Source organism: Pieris napi, chromosome 16, assembly GCF_905475465.1.
Source record: "Pieris napi chromosome 16, ilPieNapi1.2, whole genome shotgun sequence".
In the NCBI taxonomy this organism is placed as follows: Eukaryota; Metazoa; Arthropoda; class Insecta; order Lepidoptera; family Pieridae; genus Pieris; species Pieris napi.
The window spans coordinates 9,135,741-9,150,768 of NC_062249.1; the positions used below are offsets into that span (position 1 = coordinate 9,135,741).

Consider the following 15,028-nt stretch of genomic DNA (forward strand, 5'->3'; position numbering starts at 1 on the left):
CCTCTATGATGTGAGTCACTATTGCTGTTAATTATTTACGCTATCTACACTGAATTCAAATGAATATACTAATTAACCACTTTCGTTAGTTTCAAATTTAAATTATTTACACAATAAAGCATTTAGAGCGTGTATGTTGCTACAATTTCGCGCTGACCTTCGCGTGTGAAGTAGTGTTTTATTAAATTAACGAGATAGCTAAGTCCGTCCTCAGTAGCGACTCTTTGTGCATCTAAGTAAACGTTTCTTTCACAAAAACTTTTTCATTGCAATCAATCCCATAACCGCCCGGGTCATTAAAAAATGTTTAACATATCTTAAGGAGTACAATACTACTACAGATACCAATAGATACAATTATAGATTATTTAGAATTTATTATAGAGCTTTAATCATGTATTTTACAATGACTGGCACATTTAGTGACAGTCATTGAAGAGAAAGAATTAATTTCGAATTTGCTGTCTAAGTAGACGTGACTTCCAACCTAACAAGTACTTTTTTACTGGAATCGAACCCATACCCTCCGAGTCATAAAAAATATTTTTTTATAAAAATAAACATAAATATAGGAAGAGAATACTACTACAGACAATACCAATGGATACTTAATATTTCTCTAATATAACTTTATTCTAGAGGTTTAAGCGTTTAGAAGGAGACAAGTCCATATTAAGTGACCTCTGTCATTGACATGAAAAAATTGAATTCGAATTTGGCACTGAAATGAGATTGGCTAATTAATATTTCATACAATTGGGGTCTAGGCGCGGCCAGCAGGGCCACATGCCAAGCTTAAGCACAGCTTTTGTGAAAGGGTTAGGAAATTATACGTGCATTAATCGCTTGGTTATTGCAGGTGCATTGATGATGGAATCAGTAAATTTTAGTCTGTATTTCTCCTCAGTTATAATATTTTGATGTCCCACATAAGATATTGGAATATCGGAGATATTTTAATTTCTTGCTTTTTACCCACGTTCCATGTATGTATATGTATATATGCGTGGGTGGTATTTTTTGGTTTCGGAGGTATATTGAACCCATCATATTATCTCTTAAGATATTTACTAAAATTAATTGAAATAGTTGTGATGAATATTTGTGTGTATAAATATTAATATAGTGTTTATAAAATATACCTTTGCAAATTATGCAGTTTTGCTTGCGAAACGAAAATACTGATTTTGTTTTTTTTAAATTGAACAAATTTAAACTATGGGGCAACTCAAGTAAGTGGTTATTTTATCAAGTTTGTTTATTATTAAGGAAAACTCATGAACACTAAATCTAACTACAGTCTTGAAGTTAGCTGTAATGAAAAGAGTACTCCAGTTAAAATTGTGAAATTATACTGATTTATTGTTTGAAGCGTCTAGAAAGTTTAAAATCACCCATAGCTCACTAACTCTATTAACTTCCCCACTATCGATGCATTGCTTATTTGTAATATTTTTTTGTGTTTCGTGAAACAATTGATATCGTAACCATGGCGCAAACAAGTTGAATATAACTGAAGGCTAGGCTTGTTGAAATTGTCTTTTTTGTTTCTTATTAATCTTGCCTAATTAAGCTAATACACTGTTGTGGTCTAACATAGACAGAAAAGTAGTGTAATTCATAATCAAAACTCCATTTAGAGTTTAGACATTATTTTTAGGCAATAATAGTATATACGCGATGCAGTACTTTTGCTGGTATCTATAGAATATCTATAATTTTTATTTTTATTATATTTATAATATTTTATATTTATAATAAATTATTAATAATTATAATAATATAATACAACAATTAATGGTGAATAAAAAAACACATTTAAAGTGTTGAGTTCGAGTAATAAAATAATAATAATAAAAAGCCCGTTAAAAATAATAATATACAGCTTAGATTTTTTACATTTTATACATTATTTTTATCTTGTAATCCTATATCCTATTTACTTCAGTACCGTCGATCAAAACTCGAGTCGTCCAGGCCTCCTCTAGCTTTCAATATAATCTATACTTTAATATTTTAAACTGTCAATTAAGCTACCGAGGGCCAGTTCACTTGTCCAATCTAAACTATGCAAATTGAATGTTACCAAACCGGGTTAGTTACTGCGTGGTTTAAACCCATTAATAACCGAAAAATAAATACCTTGTAAGGTATTTGCTCTAGATTTGAACATAGATTGTTCGAAGATATTACGAATATATTTGACAATGTCACAATAACTTTGGTTTACCTCTTAATATAATATATAAAATTCTCATGTCACAATGTTAGTTACCATACTCCTCCGAAACGGCTTGACCGATTTTTATCAAATTTTATAGACATATTCAGATACTGAGAAATGGCAACTATCTTTCTTTCAACCCCCTTTCAACCCCCATAAAAAAATGATTTTATTTTTTTATGATACAGCATACAAAAATATATACAACCCTTAATTTTTATCTACCCTCTACGATCAAACCCTATTTTTTATTTGTAAGTTAAGAACTTATAACTGAAACTCTGAGGTTTATATGCAGAAAAATCACAGAACAACCTAAAAAGTTTTAATTCCGGAAAACCGAATAGTCTGGGGTAGCATAGCAAAATATGTATGTTTAATAATTTCGTTATTTTTTTAACTAATTCATATGTTATCGGGTTTATCTAAATATATTTTCATGTTTCGCCACTTAATATTTCAATGTTGCAAACGTGAAGATTCTTTAAGTTGCGACACCGCTCAAGGCTGGCGTAGTTCCTGCGATAAGGATCCTTAAATTTCGAATTAAATTCTAAATTCCAAACTAAAATACACGCTACTAACAGTAATACTATGAAGTAAGAAAGATCAAATGTGAACAAACAGTTATAAAAGACTGTATCTTATTTGATCTCTTATTAAAATGACAGTTATTGTTTAGTAAAGTATTCGTAATTTTGATAGAGCAAAACTGAGTAAAACTCATAAATTACCAGATTTGTTTTTTTCTGAAAAAAAGATTTTAAACCAGTGACGCCTTGATCATCGAATTCGGTCCACAGTCAGAGGGATCAGACGATATATGCCTGAACATATGAAATATACAGAGATTTATGGACCTCCTCTTTTTGACTTTTGAAGTCGGTTAAAAGCGTGAGTAAACATTACAACACACGTGTTATGAACACATATAAATCAATTCAAGAAAGCTGGTCACGAAATGAAACTAACATTTAGAACCGGTAACACCATTCATTGTCATGCTAAACTTGAACAAGAGTAATTACATCACAAATTCGCCCTTTTGGTCTTTTACTATTGTCAATGTGGCCTACACTTTCATCTGTCAACCGGCTGACGCAAGTATCATTATAGATATGCATTATATACATTCTAGCAGAAATTATTAAATTCTACGCGCGTTCCACAGATTGTAAATTTGCGATGTTATTTACACTTGTATAACAGACTAACTAGGGGCATAAGGACTTCAATTATTTAATTATATATATGTCACCGTAAAATTGTAAACATATTGCAATCTATCGACAGTTCACAATCTCGCGAGATATATTATAATCTAACGGTTTTTACAATTTTACGGTGACATATACAAACTCAAACTCAAAATAACTCTTATTAATCGCTAAGTTTTGAGTCATACAAATTGTTTGAACTGCAGAAAATCAATCCCAAGGATTAGGATCATTTAAATATTCGTCAAATTTATAAAAAGCTTTATTGATTAATTTACGTTTAACGAGGGCTTTATAATTTATATATTATTTAATTTAAAAAAATACCAATTCATTCAAGTATGAATGTCGACGCTTCAGAGAAATTGTGACCAATTTGTTCCACTATGATTTTCATAATTCAATTAATTATTATAACGCGAAGTGAGATACTAAAAATATAAATAGGCAGTATTTGTAGACACTTTTTAATACAGAAGTTTTGCAAAGTCAAATAAGTGCTCCAATTTTCGTGTTTCCTAACAAGTGTTTACTAGTACGCACCAATTCGTCTAAATATTTCGTAAAACCATTGTCAGAGTTTACATGCGAAAGAATCGTTAGCGATCACAATATGGTCTTCATTGTGTAATGTTCAATAGGTGTCAAAATGTGTTTATTACGCTAGTTTTATATTTATAATATTTTTATTAAAAAGAGGAAAGATTTTTATATTTAAAAACTGTTTTAACCATTGGTTTTAGGTTATGTCAGATTTATACTAGGATGGCGGCTGGAATAACGCTAGTAAGAACAGTTACGCCGACGTTATACTAGGTTTAAGTTATTCCGGGTTTATTTGTTTACATTTTGCTTATTCTTGGTATAACATTTTACACCTTTATTTGTACCACTGTTGGAATGCTTCATTATCATGTCCAAGAAAAAATGTCCAGCAGTGCTAACCGCGACCGGCCGCTGGTTAACATATAAACAATATAACTGATTAGAGGTAATGTAACTAAGGTTAATGAAACTAAGGTTTAAGATATGTTTGAGAATGTAAATTAGATAACGTATGATTAAATTACAATTTTTCTTTAAATAAATTAACGTTATGCTTACTCTAAAGAAGGCGCGTCGTTCGTGGACTTTTTAACTAAAATATTTTATATATAAAATCATTTAATGATATATATAATTCTATTGTACGCGTGTATGTCACTCCTCTTAAACAGCTGGATAAATTTTAATGAATTTTTTTGTATGCGTTTGGGTGGCGCCCTGGATGGTTTAGATTCAATTAGACAAATCAGCCTGTCACATGGCGCTGCAATTTGTTCTTTCATACTTTGTTTAATATCCTGTAATTTTAAATAAAAATATATATAAATCTTGTTTAGTTTTAAAGTGTTCATTTTAGATTTTGTTTACATAAACATAATTATATGTTTTATGCAGAAGTCCACGCAATAAATTTGCATTTATGCTTTTTATTTTTTTTTATTTAAATGTGTTCTCGCGTTCAGTAATTAGGTGATATTAAATATATATTCTCTTGAGATTTTATATACAATCATAAGTAGATATAAATAGCATTTGAATGAACTTATAATGTAGCATAAACAGGTAATCTTATATTCTAGCCTTCTTTTTCTAATCATTAGCAATGCCATTTCTAAACCTGTACACTTCCTTTATCAAAAACTTTACTACCTGTTAAAACTGACTATTTCTATTTTCACGGACTAGGAATTTCCACGGATTATTCCGGCTTTACAAATACCTGTTATGATAAGTATATACCATATAAATGTCAGTTTTGTTGAAATAAATCACTTTTAATTATTTGTAAAAAAACTGAACAGTTTTTCCGGAGTGAAAATTTCACATCCATTTTCGTAATAATGTAATCAATACATCGATAGACATTTATTACGTAATATTATATTTAATAGGTTTTATTTTTTTGTTTATTTACGCAAATATTAAAATTTACGAGTAGACTTCCGTAAAGTCATTGCGACCATGCTTTCGATAAAGAACGACAAATTTTTAATTCAATTTATAGTTTATTTGGTCTTTGGTTTAGGAGAATATTATCATTAAAACTAAAACTCGTTGACGTTATTACATTCTCTTACTGTTTGTATCGAGTTATGTACAAAATGAATGTAAATAAACTTTTTAATTTATATTGCGAGGTGCGATCTATAATTATAATTACATAACATGAGGACAGGTTTCCATATGAAGTTACGGTCACTGACTCTGCGGATGCACTGTTAAGGTTAACTTACTGTTTATAATAAAGGTTTAATTAAAAAGAAATACTAAAGAAATCTAAAGATGAAATCATATAAAATGCTTGTATTAAAAACATCAGTGAATGGGCCAAAATATAATAACGTTTCGTGTGATAAAGAGATAGATAAAATAGGGACCTTATTCAATGCGTAGAGTAATACAAGGCAATGATAGATAGAGTATAAAATATCTCTGGAAGTCATTAAAATAATTACGTTTTAATGCAGTAAAAGTTATTTTTTTAACCGAACACTGTAGATATTTACCAACACATTCTTTATGGTCATATAAATATACCAAAGTCGAGGAATGTGACGTTTCCTCGCTCTTCCGATCACACGATATCATAATACGGATGGCGGGGCACGCGCAAGAAACGGTAACTTCAATTAACTTTAACACCTGTGTAAAGATTGTAACCGATACTTCGTAGGCTAAGGTCTAGATAAAAAATTAAATACAGCGCTTATGTATATTTTTATTATAAATAAATCACTGTTTAAAGTTTTACCTAAAATACTCATCTCATCTCGTCACAGCGTAAACACAATTTAAGATCTGGATTGACAGATTGGAGAAGGACCTGGTACAGAAAGGCAGTAAATGGTGCAAAGAAAGAAAGAAGAAACTTTAATATATACTATATGCAGGATATAAGTGCACTGGGCCCCACACTAGGATTCCCTGTGTTGTAGGCAGCCTGTCTCTTCCTTTTGACACGTAAACAGTATTTTATATTATTATATTAATGATTTCTACACGTTTATATTTAAACTATTTATACACAATAATAATGTTTTCAGTATCAGCATATTACAGGTTAACGAGATATTGTTTGAGTTGTTTAGTAAATGTATGTAATGTGATTTTTGAAAAAAAAAGGAAGAACAGGGAGTGGTGGAAATTTCTCGTTTCTAGGCATATTTTGGGTGGCAGAGCGTGGTGGTAAATATGGGGAAAATCGTAGTATAATATAAAACATAATATAATAGATATTAAAATATACTATCTCTCTTCATTCGGTACCTCATGTCTGATCGTCGTGGTCAGCAAGGAAACATCTGCAGCGGACCATCTGTTTCCACCGGTTTCTATCCAGCGCCTCTCTCATTACAGTGTACAGTTTAGAGGACGATGAGTCTTTCACTTGATCAGTCCATCTGGTTGGTGAACGGTCACGTGATCTTTTGCCCTCTGTGTTACCAACCACGATCAGTTTCTCCAAGTTCTTATCGCCTCTGCGCATTGTATAACCGAAATATAAGATAATTCGTTGTCGGCATACGGTAATAGACAGGCGAATCTAAATGCGAAGTTGATTGTAGTAGAATAGATATTAATTTGCGATATTTGTTTTAAATAAGTGTTGTTTGATGATTTGCTGTTTTAAAAGAGTACCGAGAGTTTTTTACGCCGGCTTTTTCTCTCGGCCTACCCCCTCTGTCTTTTTTGCCGATGAGTAGGGATGCCTTCAAATTTAATGACGTGGAATAAGTGATACATGTATCTTATGTTCCGTAATAAACATATTTTATTTTTATTTTATTTTATAATTCAACTAAATTGAACTTTTTCGATAATCGAATTACCCAATGCTTAAAAATAGTCGATTCTCATTACATTTACCGCTTTTGGGCGTAATAATTTGTCAGCACATTGCGTACAGTGAACCGTAACTGATCGATAACGGTTATCGGTTTTGCAACGCGGAAGCTTTCCGGTTGATATATTTGAGGTATTTTAAGGAATTGAGATTTCGTCATTTGTTTTTTCAACTTTATACATTGCGCCCGTCTATCTAGCCGCGTCTAGCAGTGGTTCACGCTGTTTGAGAAATAACAGACGAGTCGTAAAGGGATATTCAGAAACGAGACTTAGCGCTTAGCATGACTCCTGAATGTCAAAAATGTATTGTATTCTGATACACGGGACACATAGTACGAATTTCACCCGAAGAGTTACGTTGCCAATGGCAACACAAAGATTGAACAGGAAGACGGATTAAATAGATTTTTTCAAGCAACTCTGTGTAATAAGTATTTATTTTATAGGTTAATAATATTAGTATACAAATGCCTTATCTAATTTTTTTATAAGCACAAGTTTTTTATTTTGGTATATTTTGTACGCAAATTATTCTAGAATTTGATTTTACAATTGAAAAACTATGTTGGTTAATTGGGTAGAACCCAGTCTAAAATCATTCATCAGGCATGAAAATATTATTTTCATTGATTTAAAGTGAATAAAAAATGTCATACATCTTATATATTATTTTATTGCAACAAAAGTATAAAATTCTCACACAAAACGTACTTTGCTCGTTTTACGTATATGGATTGACTTCTATATCACTTTCTCTATACTTCTATATTCGCCGGAGTATTAAATAATGCAATTAAGCTAGCTTAGGTGACAAATCAGGTTTGTTGACCTGACAATATTTTTCAGTATTGTCTTTGGTCTGCGCGAGTTTATTTACAAAGAGAATTTACACATACATAATTTCAGTTTACATTTTACTTCCAACTTCATTTGTCAAGTTTTAATTAAAATCGAAAATATCATAAGTAAATTGAAAAGCCTAAGAAACACAAAGTGAAGAAATCTCATGTTGATTAGATTAGAAATTATAAACGACCACTTTCGACGATACGCAACGTTTGTTCCGAGATGAGGTGGTCAGATTATTTGCATCGCTTCCTATTTCCGTTAGAATAAACATTGGCCACATACAACTCAGCCATATTTAAATTCCATTTTATTGCGCTCAAGTCAATCTTTAGGAAAGTTATATGAAACAATATATCTCTGAAGCGGAATTTCCGCAGAATGAAGCTTAATAATATTACAATGCGTCTATGATATGTGTAAAAAGAAGCAAAAAATGTAAGGAAGGAAACATAGGAGAAACATGTAATTTTTTGGTTAGAGGTTTGGAGGAGGAGGGATTATTTTGAATGTTATTAGTTTCTGGACATTGGAAGAAAAGTCTATTGGCAAAAGCCGGGGATCAAACACACTTACAACAGGCTTAGTATCACACTTAATCACTAAGCTTAGTTTTGCATTTATTTATTTATTAGAACAGCGACAATCGGGTAGGAGGCTGATGTGAAGTGATATATGCCAGCCCATGGACTCATATTGCTAGAAAGCCAGCAAGCGCGATGCCGGCCTTTTAGGTTTGGTACGCTCTGGCATGCACATACTGCTGGTGTATCAATATGGGGTATTAATTCAAACACTCTTCATGGTAAATATGGTAGAAGATGCAGTTTTTAAAATAACATTAAAAATATCTCCCGAAGTATCTGCAGAATAAGAGATTAATAATTCTACAATGGAGCAAATCTATGCGTTATGTAAATTATTGTTAGAAATTGAAGTTTTAATTTGCCCGCGAGTGTTTAGCTACTGCACATTGAAATAGTCTATTAGCGAAAGCCGTTCCTCAAATGCACGACCTCAGAGCTGAGTATCGCACACTTCACCACTAAGCTAGTACTACATATTAAGTTTTTATATTAATTAGAGGCCTGTCTTACTAGATATGATATACCCTTCAAGCCCTGACCCAGAAGACATATAGTAAACATAGAATGATGGTTAATTAATTAAACACTGTAAACTATAATTTAAGATACGAATCTAGTGAGTTATAATTTACCATTCCATAGTGTCATGGACGTATGCAAAATATATGAATAAGATTGAATATATTTATAGTAACAATTTATTGATGATTTTAATAGTACTTAATATTTTTGTAATATTGTATTAGATTTTTGAAGCTATACTTCTTTAGGCGCGTTATGAAAAATTGATGAGAGTGAAATTTTACGATGCGCGCGCACCGTGACACAAAATTTACAGAATGAAGTTGCCCACGGAAGATGCTACGGCATTGGACATAATTTAAAAACAACATTCGAATAATAATAGAATTTATGTTACACTTAATGTAAGAGAATAATAATAAATATTTATTTATTTAATTTTTCAAATGTAAACTGAACTTTATTGACTATGATGACTCCTTTTCCAGTCTTTGATTATTTAATTGTAATTAATTATTTGCATGCAATCAAAAACTATTTTTAATAATGCCAAAGAAGTATAACTTCTTACGCGCGTACATAAGTACACGCACCCTTTTTTTATTTATATTTTGCTTCACTTATAAGGGATAAGGATACCATTATAGTTATGTAATAAAAGTTATTTTATACAGATGCTTAGTAAGAAAATTTTGTCAATCAGCTATTGAGAAAATATAATTTTTTTATTCTTAAATGCCAGATGCTGTCATGTTTTAATTTTAACCAGTAACGTCCTAACCGCTTGGCCTCATATTTCTGTATCTGTTTCGTGATGTTTTCATGTCATGCTAACATACAACCAGATATTTGCGACTTATATTATATTCTCAACATTTTCAGATATGTTCATGCATTTAAAGATATTTTTTTGGATAAAACAAAGGAATTTGTTTTAAATCCGTGTAAGATGTTTAGAGGTAAACTATGCATGGGCCTTCTTCTGGAATTGCCTGAACAGTATTTCAGATCTCGGAGCCATGCCCTGCTGTCTGGAGCTCACGAACTGTACTCCGCCAGCAGCCACAGATTCCTCTTATGATCTGCCTGCCTAAGCGTTTCCACAGTTTAGCACCAGAACTGGATATATTTGTGGCAGGTTTGGGAAGACTTAGAGATTTTTATTTTTAAGTAGATTTTTTTTTATTGTCTCTGCACAAAGACGTCATTTAACATTACTATCTAGCCTAACTTAAGAATAATAAGTAATTTAAAACTAAAGTTTTTTTCAAAAAAGGATATATGTATTACATAAGGTGTCAAAAAACACTACTTACAGTCTCTATTAAGGGGAAGACACTCTGTTCCTGTATACTATTTTTTTGTTCACTTATTGTTTAGCACTTAAGACTAACGTGCACTCACACTAATACGCTAATTCGAATTGTTTTGTCCTTTATCTACTAACTAGGCCCGTGGTGTCAAGAAGAATATCCTAGACATTCACGTGTAAATAAATAGATAAAGATGCGCAATACTTTAATTCTATATAGCGAAAGAAGCCTAAAGTTATCTATAAAAGTTGTCGTGTCAAACCTATATAGTTATAATTATATCCGACATCGTGACTTGAATGTGAATGTCTCAAAGCGTGGCTTTGTCTATACGAGATCGTGTCTTATGCAGGCTTATGAAAGCAAGGTTCAAAGTTTTGCATAAGATGTACCTAAGAGTTGTGGTGGATAATCTTCCACGTCCCTTTGTTGGCTGGTAAATGCTGCCTGTGGATACAGTAGATTATAGATCTTGTCAAGTTAGTAAATGTGTCTGTTCTGTTGTTATATACGTATATATAAAAAAGCATTTATCAAGTGTTGTTTGATGATTTGCTATTTTAAAAGAGTACCGAGAGTTTTTGACGCCGGCTTTTTCTCTCGGTCCACACCCTCTGTCTTCTTGGCCAATGAGTAGGGATGCCTACCGATTGAAATTTAATGACGTGGAATAAGTGATACAAATCTTATGTTCCATAATAAACATATGTTTTTTTCAATATAACAATTATTTATTTTAAATAGAGATATTGTCGAGAAATAGGTCATAGGCTGACGGGATGGCAAAACGTTGAAAGCATTTTATAATTAAAAATGAATAAAACACGTCCCGTTATTCGTAACATTAAATTAGTACAGAGGTCCCCGTGTGTCAGGTTAAATTACTCATGGTTCGATGAATACGATAAAGCTGCGCGATAAAATTGCTCTCGGTGACAAACAGTATTTCTTTAATTCATTATACAGTTATTTTTTTGAGATCCCGTAACTGACATTCAATTGTTTTGGAGATTTGATAAAGCCACGCATGCATTAATTGAAGGACTGATTACACAAGCTTATATGTCGCTATTTTCTTTATGAGGCTTCAAGCTATGTGGTTGACATCAAAATAAATAATAATAACCTTAAACAACTATTCTATAAATATAAGTGGATGGTCGTACTGCAAGAGATCTTTGAGACAAAGTACACATTGGCTAAGACGAAATAAAATACTGTAAAATCATTACCTCAGTAAATATACATAATGTATGTAAGTTCTATGTTAAATTCCTTTTAAGATTAATTTGCACGCCATAATATGCGAAGTTTAGATTGTACCACTTTAACACGATTGTACCATATTAAATTATTATTATATATTTTAGGAAATATTTATGGTAAATATTTGAGTTTTAATCTAGAACTTAAGCGACCATTATTTTTCTATTTTGTACTTCCGAATGTTGTAATCACAGGTATAATATTTTCTGCAGTAATGAGAAATATGTAGGCGTTATACAATTATGATGATTGAATTCAAAAGGTATATTCTATAACCTTTCGCATTCTCGACCTAATTCCTCTTGCATAACAAAATTGAGTAAGGTCTTTGAAAACAGACTTTTCAATGCATAATAAGGGTCACAATAATATTACTATTTAGTCTTTTTTTTATATTGACAAGCATAATTTTTGAATTCTTATAAAAAAATATTGTAGCTTGTATATTTTCATGCAGCTTCTTTTTATCAAATTCCGATTTCAAATGTTAACGAATTATAATCTTCTGTTCTTCTATTATATAATTTTAACTTTTGTTCGAATAAGAATTTATTTATTAGATTTCGACTTCTTTGAAAAGAGTGCCGCAATGGCCTGAATTCATAATATAAAGGGAAAAGCATTGTTAAACGTACATATTACAACAGGAAATTTTGTTATTATTTTTATATAGGAAATTATTTTTATATAAGTAAAGTATTTTAACATAAAACTATAACTGTCCTTAAAATAAAAAAACGGCCAAAATAGTAATGTCTTCCTTCCAACTTTGTTCCTTTGGCTTTGTTCCCTTTGGAGTAGACACTCTTGGGACCTGGGGTGCAAAGGCTTATTAAAGATTTAAGTTGGCACTCGGTAGATAGTACCGGTGTCCCCAGAGCCGGTGCTTTCGTCGCTCAACGAATATCGCAATACAGCAAGGAAATAAAATAAAAATAAAATATGTTTATTATGGAACATAAGATGCAGGTATCACTTATTCCACGTCATTAAATTTGAGTAGGTAGATCCCTACTCATCGGCAAAGAAGAGAGGGTGTAGGCCGAGAGAAAAAGCCGGCGTAAAAATCTCTCGGTACTCTTTTAGAATAGCAAATCATCAAATAACACTTATTTTAAAACAAATATCGCAAATTAATTAGAAGTAGCCTGTCTAGCACTAGTCCCAGGCCCTTTTACCAACTAGATAATCGTTAACTTTATAGTACCTTTTTACACAGATTTTCTTTAATACATTTCTTAAATTTATTAAAAGGCAGAGATGCTGCCAGCATTCAGGGTAGGTACACTGACACAGGTACCAACCTTTTTTAATTTGTTCTTCCTTTCTCTTCTCCGTCCGTCCTTTTTTTAATTATTTATTCACTCAAATACTATATATATGAGTGAATAAATAAATAAACTTATGTGTGCCATATATTTAGCCTTTGACACAGGAAGTTGGAGAGAACGTGAAGCCTATGGGTAAAGTAAATCAATAGTGTTTTCTCTTTGTGAGAAGCTAAATGGAAATTATTTTCACACGACTATGAATCTAGAAAAAAAGATACATTGTTCGCAAGTAGGGATTATAAGAATGTAAACTTGTATAACTCGGGTCTATTTATATTAAATATAGAATATTAGTAAAACATTAATTTTCCTGATTTATTAAACGCAGTTTTCTAATAGTTGGCTGCCCGAATTTATATATAAATGATTTGTTATTTGACGCATTCCCGTTACGACACATTACTATGTACATACTACTAGTACTATGGTATAGTAATCATTTTTAATGATAGTAATGATAATTTTAAACCCCACATGCAAAAAAAAGTTTGAAGTTATCATATATGTATGCCTGTTTAGCTTTTTTCAAATATGTAAGTCAAAAAATTCGAGACAAAAAACGATTTTATTTCAATATTTTTTCCACTAAAATGCTTTAAAAAACAAAAGCAAAAATTATTTAAAAACAAACTAAATTCTCTAAAAATGCAAAATATCACAGAGGAAGCAGGTGAAAATTCGTATACGTTTTTAAGGTTGTTAACTAAAAACAAAATGTATCTATCAAACTGTGTTTAGGTTATAAAAAATCTGTATTGAAATACTTGGAACTGATTTAATTTTCATGAATACAAAAAAAAATGCAACATAAGAGGAATTCGTATTACTACCGCGCATGCGTGGTGGCGGAGGTTGAAGGTTCGATTCTCGGATGAATTTATTGCTTCGTAGGTCTAGGTGCAAATGAAGAATGTCTTGCTTAATATCCTGACGAAGGATTGCATCATCTCCATTGGATGGTTTGAGGATCATACCGTGGATTAACAAATTGATAAATGTAAATTTTAAAAAGGATGTCCACCAAATAGTGGACAATGTGGGTGCCAAGGTTCATTAAACAATGTAAGGAACTATGGTTTAAATATAATTTAAAATTCGGAAATTGCCTAGCTACACGCTTAGCCTTGAACTGAAGTTCAAATGTCGCTACACTCTTTATTGCTATAAATGTATTTTTTATGATAAAATTGTTGTGTTAACGTAGTTCAAGCATACATAGCATATTAAAATCCTTAAGATTTCGTGACCGAATAGAAAACGATATATTTCTTTAATACGCAATAGAATCTATGTGAATAGAACCTTCTCCAGACCGACTCACAACGCTGTAATCTCTATTGGAACGTGTAATTTGCGCAGGAGATCTTATAGCGTTAATCTGTGGGAGACACAGATCCATAACTCTCTCAGCCCGATGTCAGATCCGGAGCGTTGCGAGATCAGACTTGCGGAAGGCACTGGGTTCAACTCCGCAAGGTTACCATGCCTTTGATATTTTTAATAGAAATGAATAATTTTTGCAATGAAATATTTTAATGCATTAAATATATATCAGTAGTAAATCACTTTTACCTCAGATTTAAAATGATAATATTTGGACAAATATTCAAAACAAGTTGATAATAAAATATCAGAGTGCAATATTTATGGCGTTATAGGAAAGGTTATTAAACTCATCTTTGCATTGTGAACGAAAATAATATATTAGCAGAAATAAGTCATTTGAAAGATTAAATTCCTGTTTTCATATAAACTAACTTGACTTTTTGTACTACGTGTTTCATAAACAACCTTTATGGTGATATAAATCTTCAAGAAAAAAAGAAATAAG

General features: G+C 31.4%; 1 protein-coding gene across 2 annotated transcripts in view; it reads right to left on the bottom strand.

Annotated features, from left to right (window-relative positions):
• The window catches only part of LOC125057339 (A disintegrin and metalloproteinase with thrombospondin motifs adt-1-like), a 40,528-nt gene that overhangs the window by 24,926 nt on the left and 574 nt on the right, over positions 1-15,028 (bottom strand). The window lies entirely within an intron of this gene.